Here is a 14,400-nt window from a genome sequence, read left to right on the forward strand (position 1 = left end):
TATTGTTTTAACTTTATTTCCTTTTTTGAATCACTCCATTTGGAGTTTTGTAGCCCAAGTTATGGCCATTTGAACATGGGTGGCCAGATTTGGTATTACCCAGAATTCTGGGCATTTTCTGAATATTGGCAATTTTTGTACACTGATTGTAGGTGACTTTTTGGACAGGTTATGATAAAAATTTGGATTTTTTTTCCTTCATAAAAGTTGTAGGACTATGTCTCAGCTTTCTATCGGTATAAAATTCAGGTCATTTGGACCTTCCTAGACCAAGTTATAGTCATTTATGTAACTACTGTTCATTTGGTCTTTTTTGTACAGGTCAGTTTGCCGAATTTCGGATTTGGCCTAATTTTTCACTAAGTTATGGTCACTTTATGGGCATGATTCCTGAATGAAAAATGTGCCATTTTGTATCTAGTTTCATTCCCAATTGGCCTCACACTGATTGGGTTAGCAAATTTTTAGTTTTGGTCCCTGAAAAGGACCTAGGTCAAGCTGTCTCCATACTCACCCTAACCAATCCGAATTGAAACTTAGTTCTAGCAATTCACACACACAACAGATGGTCACAATTGACCATTTCTCAACTCAAGTAAGGTCAACTACATCAATTGACCAATTCTCAATTTTTTTTTTTAATTTTTTACATGCTTAAAACCCTAATTACATGAAGTTTAATCTAATGCATTCAAAGTGCACATTCATGATCTATACACCTAATTCACCTCAAATAACCATTCAAATCCACCAAATTCATTCAATCCCAACCCTACCTACTGTTGGCCGAATTCCATATTACTCCCCCAACAATTGTTTTATTTTGATTTTAAGTTAATTAAACTAGAACATAAACATTTAACTTCAATTTCCAAGTTTAGATTACTAACCTCAAACTCTGATTCTCAATTTCTCCAAATCTTCAATTTCTTCCTTTTCTTTCTCATTTGATCTTCTTTTCTAGTTGGGATAATAAGTTTTGATGGAATATTTTGGGGAATTTAGGGTTAATTGATGGGATCAAAAGCTTGAGATCAAGCTTTAATGGTCAAAACCATGCAGAGAAAGTGAGAGTGAGGATGGCCAGCTGGTTTAGTGAAGAAGATGAGAGTGATTTTCTTTTTTTTTTTTTTATGTCATTTTTGTCTTTAATTAGCTATTTGACTTTTTCCAAATTTGTAGGAAAAAATAAATTAATTTTGACATCATAATTGATGTCATCACATGATGTAATAATTTAGTTTTCCTTACTTTTTTTTTCCTTAGTTCTTTAATTTAATTCTCGATCCCAAAATTTTTGTTTCTCTTATTTTATTGGATAGTTAGGTCAGGAGTCAGCTCTAGGGGTGAATTGACCAAATTGCCCCTCATTGGTTCAATTCGGTTTGCAAGTTATTCGATATTTCTTTCGGATCCCTGACCTAATTATTTGACCTGCTTAACAACTCTTTTATGTGATTTTCTCTTTTCCACTGTGTTCACAATAGTCCTAAGGACCACGGCGTTACATTTTTCAGTTCGAAATTTGAGTTAAGACTGACCTCGAAGACACTTCCCAGGAAGGCCACCCATCGCTGTGACTCCCAGCTCATTTAACTTTTTATACTTTCTTTTTCTTCTTTATACTAAACTATTTGGCAATTACTAATTATTTGTATTCAGGGCTTATCTAGGTGTCTTAGATGTGATTCTACTTCTCTTAATTGTCTGGACCGACACCGATCACCGGAACAGTGAAATATACCAGGATATGCAAAGAGGGGTGTTATAATTCTCCCCCCCTTAAAATAAATTTCGTCTCGAAATTTTACCTAGTATCAGTCTCTGAATAGCTGTGGGTGCTGTCTCCTCATGTCCTCCTCTCGTTCCCAAGTAGCCACCTAGCCCAAATGATGGTTCTACAACACCTTCACTAACGGTATCTGCTTGTTTCATAGCTGCTTCACCTCATAAGCTAGAATCTCTATGGGTTCTTCCTCATATATGACGTCTGGATTCACTTCAATTTCTTCCACTGGTAGTACATGAGATGGGTCAGATCTATACATCCACAATATCGATACATGGAAGACATTATGTATCTTCTCCAACTCTGGAGGTAGTGCCAAACGATATGCCAAATGACCCACTCTCTCTAGATCCTCATATGGCCCAATGAAGTGAGGACTCAGTTTCTCTTTTCTGCCAAATCTCATAATTTTCTTCCAAGGGGAAACCTTGAGGAATACTTTGTCACCTACTGCATATTCAATATCCCTTCTTTTCGTATCAATATAGGATTTCTGACGGTCTGATGCAGCTTTGAATCGATCTCTAACCAATCTGATTTTCTCCTCAGTTTGCTGAACGATTTTAGGTCCAATCATCTTTCTTTCACCCACTTCATCCCAACACAATGGGGTTCTGCACTTCCTGCCATACAAAGCTTCATATGGAGGCACTCCAATGCTTGATTGGTAGCTGTTGTTATAAGCAAACTCAATCAGAGGCAAGTGTGTGTCCCAACTACCCTCAAACTCAATAACACAAGCCCGTAGCATGTCCTCCAATATCTGAATTACTCTCTCAGACTGGCCATCTGTCTGTGGGTAGAATGCCGTACTGAAGTTCAATCTAGTTTCTAGGGTTCTATGAAGACTATCCCAGAATTTAAAAGTGAACCTAGGATCTCTGTCTGATACGATGGATACTGGCACTCCATGCAGTCTTACTATCTCATCAATGTACAACTTGGCCAATCTTTCTAAACTGTAGTCTATCCATACTAGCAGAAAATGAGTAGACTTGGTCAGTCTGTCAAATTTGTAGGATCTCTGTCAAATTTTTTTTATGTCATTTATGTCTTTAATTAGCTATTTGACTTAGTCCAAATTTGTAGGAAAAATTAAATTAATTTTGACATCACAATTTATGTCATCACATGATGTAATAATTTCATTTTCCTTACTTTTTTTTTCCTTAGTTCTTTAATTTAATTCTCAATCCCAAAATTTTTGTTTCTCCAATTTTATTGGACAGTTAGGTCAGGAATCAGCTCTAGGGGTGAATTGACCAAATTGCCCCTCACTGGTTCAATTCGGTTTGCAAGTTATTCGATATTTCTTTCGGATCCCTGACCTAATTATTTGACCTAATTAACAACTCTTTTATGTGATTTTCTCTTTTCCACTGTGTTCGCAATAGTCCTAAGGACTGCAACGTCACATTTTTCGGTTTGAAATGTGAGTTAAGACTGACCTTGCAATCACTTCACGGGAAAGTCACCCATCGCTGTGACTCCCGGCTCATTTAACTTTTTATGCTTTGTTTTTCTTCTTTATACTTAACTATTTGGCAATTACAAATTATTTGTATTCAGAGTTTATCTAGGTGTCTTAGATGTGGTTCTACTTCCCTTAATTGTCCGAACCGACACCGATCACCGGAACAGTAAAATATACCAGGCTATGCAAATAGGGGTGTTACATGAGGGATGTGTAATAACCATGTCGAGCATTAGTAGTGAGATATAAAATAACATCAGAAAATTCATTGCCCTTTTTGTGAGCATATAATCACAATACAAATCATTTCTATTCCAATATCAGCAAGCAATATTTTCCATTTTCCATGCAAACCCCATTTCAATCACAATTTCCCAAAACCAATTTCATTCACATCATAACAATATTCAATAATTGCTAAGATAAAATCATAACTTAATAAGTATAAATCATGTAGCAATAAAATCATTTAATCATTTAAAATATGTAAAACATTTATTAGTTAAGGACTAGTTGTGCACAAACTTTATTTGACTTCCCTATTTTTGACTTAATCCTTCCCTTGCTTGGGAGGCTCCTTTCCAACTGAAACACATAATTAAAGTGTTTCAAGAGCCTTTCAATCCATTTCTAATAATAAATCCAATAATTGAATTCTTGCATACTTAATTTTACTTCCAAATTCTCCTAAGAGTTAAGTTCTTTGTATTTGGTATGTTTATGGTTACTATTCACATTACTATTTATTCAAAATCTTGACTTTCTCATAATTAATAGGTATAAAATTTCTAAAACCAAGATCCTACCACATTTTGGGTCACAGTTTTGTTAGCATTGATGACAATTGAATTTTAAGGCCTATTAGAATTAATCCCGAAATTCCAATTTTTGTCTCTAAGGTTTACTGTTCTATTTGACCAATCTACAATAGAAATTTGACTAAACTTCCTTCATCAAAGTTGTTTCTTAATTTGTCTAGTTTAATATCCTTTTTGAATCACTCCATTTAGAGTTTTGTAGCTCAATTTATGGCATTTTAACCACAACTGGCTAGATTGGTCATTTCCAAATTTTCTGGGCAATTTAGGGATTTGGCAATTTGATGACTTAAATTTGGTTAGCAATTTGAATAGGTTATGGTCCAAATTTGGGTTTTTATTCTTCATTAAAGTTGTTCTACTATGTCTAAGCTTTCAAATGGTTCAAAAATCAGGTAATTTGGACCTTCCTACACAAAGTTATGACCATTTTAACATGTACTATTCATTTGGTCAATTCTACTCAGAAACAGGGTACCAAATCCGGATTCAAGCAGATTTTAGGTCTACTTGGGGTCAGTTTTTGAGCAAGATTTCTACACAAAAAAATGTTGCATTATGACAATATTTGCATGTTCAATTGGCCTCACACCAATTGGAGCAACAGAATTCAACTAATAACCTCCTAAATGAACAAAGGTCAAGCTGTCAGAATTTGGCCATTCCACATTCACACTTCAATTCAATTCAATCCATCAAATTACACTTATAAACACACCAATTGATTAAAATGAGCATCAATAATACCAATTGGTCATCAATTCTCAAAAATCTCCAATTTCATTCAAAACTCTAATCACCAAGAACCCTAATTTTTTCAATTGTCACAATTCATGAAATTAAAGTGTACTAATCGCCTATTCTTACTCATCTAAGCATGAATACACATTTAATTGGATTAAAACACATAATTTCCCCTTAATTCCTATTGCTACCGAAATTGCTTCCCTTCCAAATCATGCATGATTTTCAAGTTTCTCACATAAATTCATCAATTTCAAACTCAATTCACTCAATTATTCAAAAAGAAAAGCTTGGATTTACTTACCTCTAATGGAGCTTTTCCTCACTTCTTAAACTCTTCAATTTCCCTCTTCTTTCACTTTCAATCTTTAACCCAAGGTGTAATTTCAATATAGTGTTAAGAATTATGGAGACTATGAAAGAAAGTAGGGTTTTATAAGCTTTTGGTGTGTGTTAATGGAGGAAAAAAATGAGAGAGTTAGAGAGAGAAGGTGGGACGGCTATTTGAGGAGGAAGAAGACTAATTTTACTTTTAATTTTTGTCATATTCTTACAATATTTATCTCTTAATTTTGTAAATTTAAAATTATAAATTATTATTGTGTCATGCTTACTTAAGCATGATGTCATAATTCACTTTTTGAGTTTCTTTTCTTTTCCTTTTTCCTTTCCTTCTACACCTCTTCATGTTTCTAATTATTTTTCATAATTTTAATTTCCTACATTTTAGTGGATCTTTAGGACAAGAGTCACCTCTAAGGGTGAATTGACTATTTTGCCCCTTATCGGTCTGACTCGTTTTTCCAATAGTACTAGGTTACTTCTTGAACTCTAATTCAATTTTTCGATCTAGTTCTCTATTCTTTTCTGTGATTTTCACACTATCATTAGCTTCACAATTTTCCTTAGGCCTGAGGTGTCGCAGGGTCCTACACGAAATTAGGGTAGCAACTGAGCTTATAGTCACTTCCGTTTTTGGTCACCCATCACTGGAACCTCGGCTCAGTTAACTGATTATGCTTTATTTTTCTTATTTTCATTTCACCTTTATATAATTTCTATTAATTTTTATTTATGAATTTTCTAGATGGCTTAAATATGGTTCTAAACATCCTGACTGTTCGAACAGACCCTAGTCACTGAAATAGTAGAATGTATGGAACTATCTAATGTGAGGGTGTTACAATTCTCCCCTCCTTAAAAGAATTTCGTCCTCAAAATTTGCCTAATGTCAGTCTCTAAATAATCATGGGTGTTGTCTTCGTATGTTCTTCTCATATTTCTATGCGGCTTCCTGGCTGGGATGATGGTTCCATAGCATTTCAACCAAAGGTATACATTTATTTCAATTCTAGAGATAAGCAAATCTATATGCTAATGGACCTACTCTTTCTAGGACCCCGTATATTCCCATGAAGTGAGGACTTAGTTTTTCCCCCTTTCTCCATAATCTCATAGTCTTCTTTCAGGGGGGAAAAACCTTCAAAACACTTTATTATATACAATATCTTCAATATCTCTTTTCTTTAAGTCTATGTAAGACTTTTAACAATCTAATGCAACTTTTAATTTGTTTGTAAAATTTTAATCTTCTCTTATTGTTGTTCTATCTAATATTTCGATTCATATTTCCTTATTAAGTAACCATTGTGGTCATATTAGAATTACTTATCTAATCATTGGTCATAGATCCATAACTGCTATCTTACTATCTTTATTTATGACCATGACCTAGACCAATGTGTCATTTTGCACCATCTTGTTCACTTTTATTTAAATTACTACTTACTAATTCACTCCCTTATCTCCCTTCATAATTCAACTTGGTTATATTATTCTCTAATCTTATTCTTTTTCTTTTATTTACCAATATTCTATAACTTAGTTTTCACTGATTTGCAATCATTGCCTTCTCTCTTTTACTGAACTATAAACTACTATCTAATACCATAAGAAGGGAGTCCACAAAACTCTCATTTTTCCATTCTATTCAAAAGTTTTGCACTAATCATACTTTAATCCTTATAATCCGCACAATAAAATTATGCTCTTTCTAAAGAATACCTGACCAACTATTTCCTATCACATTACTGTCCCTATTAGAATATCATTTCACAATAACTTTATAAGTTATGATTATCATTCATAGCATCCCGTCTTCTTCAGGGGAACAAAATCATATTTTATGTCTTGCTACCACACAATTAAGATATTGTTTTCCTCTAAACTTTAGGCAAAAGGTCCATTGCAGCGCTAAAACAACTATAAAACCCAATATCGAAGACCGAATGACCTCGCCCTATAAGTGTTATCTTTAATTTACGACTATACTGAAATCTGTAGTCTTATAGCAATTCCTGATGTACTGTAACTCGTGTTAGGGTAATTGAGTCGTTGAATTTCGTTACCATGAAACCATGATCTTTTGATATTCTAATTATAGGGTTTTAAATCCCTAAGTAGGATTTTCAAACTAAGTTCTAGTAATAGAACTTTGTTCTGGCATATCTGTACCAGGGAAAAAACTATTTGTAACTATTCTTACCTTGGTGCACTATCGGGCAATACGTAGCTCTACACAATAAATTCTAAGTCGATACTATAATCTGTAACTTACAGTACAAACATTAAGAATATTGTATAGTCACTATTATACATCCCAATAGACCAAATTTTTCTATATCTTATCTTTCTTGAGTCCACTGATATCTTAAATTTATTCTAATTATGATATTCACTGACATTTCTTAGTAGTAATACCTTACTCTCATTTAGGGCAACTATATTGCCACAACTCATCTTTAGGTCCTCTAGCCTTGCACTAGATAAGCATATTAATTAATTCTAAAATTTATTATATTCCAGAAAAATATCTTTCACTAATAAACTCTTCCAAAACTGTTTCCAATCACACTTAGTACCGTGGTTCTTATCCTAAAGGGCTAGTCATTAACAAATCAAAATTTATTTTCAGGCAAGGAAATAGCAACAGAATATATAATTCTAGTACTAACATGCGAATAAGTGGAGTCGAAATCAAATAGTACATAATTATTCCCTTTAAAAACTGAGAACGTACCAGTAACTACATTTGAAGTTTTTGCCTCTTCCCCTCGATGCATAGAGTACACCTTGGTGGGTGTATTACTCTGTTCAGGTTGAGTCATTGTGCTATAATTGCCAATAGCACGACCTTTATCTCTAATTCTGCCCCTATTGACTATTTATGGACCTCTAAGGATAGAACCTTGAACTGATCTCTTTGATGTAGTATGTGGCATAGGTCGATGTGCTCTAGCATAATCCTTAACAAAATGTCCGTGTTCCCCACAATTATAACAGGCTCCATTGGCCTTATAGCTATTACCCCCATGTAGCTTGCCACAAACATCACAGATAAGGGTAGGATAAGAACTTCTAGTTGTTTGACGACTAAATTTTGGTGGCTTCAGTCCTGAAGATCCGCCTCCATCATATCCATAAGCACTAGACTCCTCACTTTTTTCCTTTTTCATGCTGCCCTTGTGGGGGTTGGGTTTGGGTTAATATATTGTTAGCCAGTTGTTGAAAATACGTACCCAACTGCTAGGCTATTTGTGCAAAAATCTGCATAGGCAAGACTGGTGCAGTTGGATCTCTGACGCTCTGAGGAGTTGGGGCCTCCTCTTGTGCCTCAACTGTATCCGGTTGTTCTACTGTTTTATCTCCCTCTTCCATTTCTATTCACATAATCTTTTATTCCCGGAACAACCTACACAAGGAGATTTCTCTCCATTAGTTCATATTTACGATGTAAATGTAGTATATGTATCAAACATTTGAGCAGTTGTATTTATCGAGAAAAAATAATCAAATTCACAGTTCAAATCATGCTTTGAAAACTATGCTCTAATACCACTTAAACATGTCACACCCTACAATTTGTAAAGTATGACATGATCCCGTAGTATACTTAATACATTACTGAACTTCGCCTATCGATAATCTATTAAATATACTACAAGGGATTTTGACAAAACAAATACATTTTTAAAATTTTGCGAAAAATTTGCGTGGTTACAACTAAAACTAAGTAAAAATAGTTCTTCAATTCACCTGAAAAAGGAAATTTACAAAAAATATTCCAGTCCAATCTCCACATTTCACAATTCGTTTCAAGCAATCAACTCAATTTATTTCATTCCATTCTCACTGAAATCCATCATAAGAAAATGATTCATTATCTACTAGACTCAGAAAGAATTTAAATATTATATTCATTGGGGTGATAAAATTAATTTTACAAAAATATATACAAGTAAATAAAATCTCAGATTAATATTACAATAATTGCATTTGAGTATATTCCAAAATAATATTACAAGAGTTTTTGGATAAATGCTCAAACGTTTTTACATACAAATAGTTACATAATTACATCAAAATCTAATGTCTAGAGGTATACCTACAATATACCCAAAATTAATCTCAACACGTCTTCAAGATACAGCTTCAAGTTATCTCACTCAGCTGCTCTATCCTTTCTTTTACCTACGACAGAATACAAAGCTATCGCTGAGCGGTGAACTTAGTGGTGCACAACTAATAATTTAAAATTTAATACACTATACTTTAACAAAATCATAACAAAGAGATTGAAAATATTCAATTTCTTCATGATACATAAAATCAAAGTCAATGTTTTTAATAGTGCAAATCATTTATTTAAATGACATTAATCAATAATTAAGATTTACCAAATCATAAGTGCACATTGAAATATTCACATCAAATTATGAAAATAAACATTCAATTTCACGAAAAAGGAAAGTATAAAAATATAAACCAAAGATATCATTTTAGAAGCACAGTTGCTCACTTTCAAATCCACTCTTATTCTCACTGACTTAATGCAAGACTAATCCATAAGGGCCATCTTCGAAGTTATTCTCACTCCCTATGGTAGGGGAGAACGAATCGTGCACATTCCATCCATCACACCATAACAAATTAAATTCCGAAAGGGCCATCTTCAACTTAGATTTAACCTCTTATATGAGGAAGATCAAAGTCATCAATGTGCACGTATCATGATATTCAAAACAAAGCTAACACTTGTGTCTCCTTAACAAATGAGGGATGTGTAATAACCATGTTAAGCATTAGTAGTGAGATATAAAATAACATCAGAAAATTCATTGCCCTTTTTGTGAGCATATAATCACAATACAAATCATTTCCATGCCAATTTCAGCAAGCAATATTTTTCATTTTCCATGCAAACCCCATTTCAATTACAATTTCCCAAAACCAATTTCTTTCATATCATAACAATATTCAATAATTGCTAAGATAAAATCATAACTTAATAAGCATAAATTATGTAGCAATAAAATCATTTAATCATTTAAAATATGTAAAACATTTATTAGTTAAGGACTAGTTGTGCACAAACCTTATTTGACTTTCCTATTCTTGACTTAATCCTTCCCTTCCTTGGGAGGCTCCTTTCCAATTGAAACACATAATTAAAGTGTTTCAATAGCCTTTCAAACCATTTCTAATAATAAATCCAACAATTGAATTCTTGCATACTTAATTTTACTTACAAATTCTCCTAAGAGTTAAGTTCTTTGTATTTGGTATGTTTATGGTTACTATTCACATTACTATTCATTCAAAATCTTGACTTTTTCATAATTAGTAGGTATAAAATTTGTAAACAAATGATCCTACCACATTTTGGGTCACAATTTTGTTGGTATTGATTGCCAATTGAATTTCAAGGCCTTTTAGAATTAATTCCAAAATTCTAGTTTTTGTCTCTAAGGTTTACTGTTCTATTGGACCAATCTACAGTGGAAATTTTACTAAACTTACTTCATCAAAATTGTTCCTTAATGTGTCTAGTTTAATGTTCTTTTTCGAATCACTTTATTTGGAGTTTTGTAGCTTAAGTTAAGGCATTTTAACCATAACTGGCCGAATTGGTCATTTCTAGTTTTTTTGGGCAATTTAGGGTTCTAGCAGTTTTGATGACTTAATTTTGGTTAGCAATTTGAATAGGTCATGGTCAGAATTTGGGTTTGTGTTCTGCATGAAAGTTGTTCTAATATATCTAAGCTTTCCAATGGTTCAAAAATCAGGTCATTTAGACCTTTCTACACAAAGTTATGACCATTTAAATATATACTATTCATTTGGTCAATTCTGCCCAGTAACAGGGTACCAAATCTGGATTCAAGCAGATTTTAGGTTCACTTAGGGTTAGTTTTTGGGTAAGGTTTCTACATGAAACATGTTGCATTATGACCCTATTTTCATCTTCAATTGGCCTCACATCAATTAGAGTGACAGAATTCAACTTATAACCTCCTAAATGAACAAAGGTCAAGCTGCTAGAATTTGGCCATTCCACATTCACACTTCAATTCAATTCAATCCATCAAATTACACTTATAAACACACCAATTGACTAAATTGAGCATCAATAATACTAATTGGTCTTCAATTCTCAAAAATCCCCAATTTCATTCAAAACTTTAATCACCAAGAACCCTAATTTTTTCAATTGTGACAATTCATGAAATTAAAGTGTACTAATCGCCTATTCTTACTCATCTAAGCATGAATACACATTTAATTGGATTAAAAAACATAATTTCCCCTTAATTCCCATGGCTGCTAAAATTTCTTCCTTTCTCAATCATGCATGATTTTCATGTTTCTCACATAAATTCATCAATTTCAAACTCAATTCACTCAATTATTCAAAAAGAAAAGCTTGGATTTACTTACCTTTAATGGAGCTTTTCCTCACTTTTTAAACTCTTCAAATTTCCCTCTTCTTTCACTTTCAATCTTTAACCCAAGGTGTAATTTCAATATTTAGTGTTAAGAATTGTGGAGATTATGAAAGAAAGTAGGGTTTTATAAGCTTTTGGTGTGTGTTAATGGAGGAAAAAATGAGAGAGTTAGAGAGAGAAGGTGGGACGGCTATTTGAGGAGGAAGAAGACCAATTTTACTCTTTAATTTTTATCTTATTTTTACAATATTTATCTGTCACACCTTACCCCTCTGTAAGGCATAACATGATCCCATAGAATACCTAATGAACTACTGCACTTCATCTACCAATAACTCATTAAGTACCCTACAAGGGATTTTAAAACAATTTTCTTATTTTTGATAAGTGGTGAGCGTTTTCTAATAAGTATTTAAAATATTTAATTTAAATTAAAAACTAGTTAAAACTTTTGGCCCATTTTATTTTTTCGCAAATTTTATAAAAATTTTGACAGAGTTTCGTTTATACTTTGAAAAAACAGTTCTTCAAATACCTGTAAAAAAAGCACTTCTAAAAATGTTTTCTCAACAACTACTTCAATTTCACAATCAAACTCAATCCATTTCAACAACTCCATAATCATTTCAATCAATTTCTCAAGTTCAAAATTCAATAATCCTCCAAAAACTAGCAATACATTTCATTCAAATTAAATAAAATAGTTCCACTCATTTTTCATTAGAGACAAAACAATTTATATACATCCTTACAAAATTTACATCAAAAGAAATACAAACTAAACTTTATTACAAACTTCATACAGATTTTGTACAAGCTGCTCAAGACCCATTTATATGTCCATACTTTTATATGCAATACATACATCAAAAGAAATATTCATAATTAGGGTATAAATTATACCCGATAACTTCAAGCTGAATGATCTTTAATCCTTAGTAGCTCAGTCTGCTGCTCCTCTAGTCTCTGTATCTGCGACAGCAATAGAAGTTATCGCTGAGTACTAGGACTCAGTGGTGCACAACATACTAAAATAATCTTTATGCAAAATATAAATCACATTTATTCAAAAATTTGACTAAACATGAGCATTAAACACAAAACATGAATTATGAGATTTTAATGCAAACCAAGTTCATTTCAAAGTATCAAAACACATTTCATAAAACCCATAGTTAGATCATGCCATTCGAAACAAATAGAATCTCAATAGCCAGAGGCTAAAGAGAAATCACATCACAAGGCTAGCTAGCTCAAATATATGGATATCCATTCACATCCTCTTCTACTGGCACACCTCAACACTTCTCCAGAGAAGGAATCAAAATTCGAAACCAATTACCCCCACTAGTCGTGCTAGTGAGGTGTTCAAATATATAGTCATGACACTGTGGTTTCAAAACTTATCTTAACAATTTGCTAAACATTGTCATTTCAAATATACATAATAACTTTCAACAATTTAGACCAAACATCATAAGAATGCCATAATTCAATATTTCACATTATTCAAAACAGTATGTAAAAGATGATTATAAAAAGTATATGTTGTGCACAAACCTCAAACGAGTCGCCTGTTGGCCTTGACTTGACTCCTCGGGTTTTGTCCCGGTATTCTTTTCCACTAAAACACACAATTTCGTAATATTTCAGTACCATAACTTGGCATAAATCCAAAAATAAATTTAACTTCACTTTTACCTAGCTCTAACGTGTTAAACTCGACGTTCTTGAAATTTTATGTTTCGGGTTACTATTCACTATACTATTCAAGTTAAATTGTTGACTTTCTAAGGCTTAATAGGTATGGGAATTCCAACTTCACCCACATACTACATTTTGGTCACTAAATTTGTTGGTTTTGGTTGTTTATTCAAATTCTAAGTCTTTTAGGCAAATGTGATAAATTTTTAGTTTTGGTGTCTAAGGTTGCACTATTCCATTGGTCACTTTTTTGTTGGAATTTGACAAAACTTCCTTCATAGAAAATGTTCCCCAATGTCTTAAGTTTATTCTCCTTTTTGAATCACTCCAATTTGAGTTTTGTAGCTCAAGTTATAGCTATTTGAACCATGGCTGCCGGATTGGATTCAACCCAGATTTTCTGGGCAATTTTTTGTGCTGGCAGTTTTAGGTCACCAAATTGGGATGACCAAATGACTTGGTTAATGGCATAATTTGGGTTTGTGTTCTTCATGAAAGTTTTAGGTCTATATCTCGTCTAACCACTGGTAAAATTTCAGGTCATTTAGACCTTCCTAGCTCAATTTATGACCAAATGAACAAATATTGTTCATTTCGTCAGTTTATAGAGGGCAGCCTGCAATTTTCTAACTTTGGTCAATTTGTTCACAATTTCTTTGCATTTAACCAAATCTAAACATTTCAATCTCACTACCACATTCACATAAGCTTGCCTAACATATTAAATTCAATCAAAACACATGCTTTTCATCACAAACCCTAGCTGACAGAATTTCCATCTAGTCCTCCAACAATTAATTTCCAAGTTTAGCTACTAACCTTGAATGCAGAATTTTCAATCTCCCTTTTCTTACTTTTTTCATTTTCTTTTTTTTTTCTATTTATTTTTCTATTAGTTCTTTAATTTAATTCTCGATTTCGAAATTTTCTTTTCTCCGATTTTATTTGACAATTAGGTCAGGAGTCAGCTCTCGGGGTCAATTAACCAAATTACCCCTCGCCGATTCAACCCGGTTTGCAATTAATTCAATATTTCTTTCGGCTCCTTGACCTAATTATTTAACTGGCTTAACAGTCCTTTTTCGT

Source organism: Hevea brasiliensis, chromosome 5 (assembly GCF_030052815.1).
Source record: "Hevea brasiliensis isolate MT/VB/25A 57/8 chromosome 5, ASM3005281v1, whole genome shotgun sequence".
NCBI classification, from domain to species: Eukaryota; Viridiplantae; Streptophyta; class Magnoliopsida; order Malpighiales; family Euphorbiaceae; genus Hevea; species Hevea brasiliensis.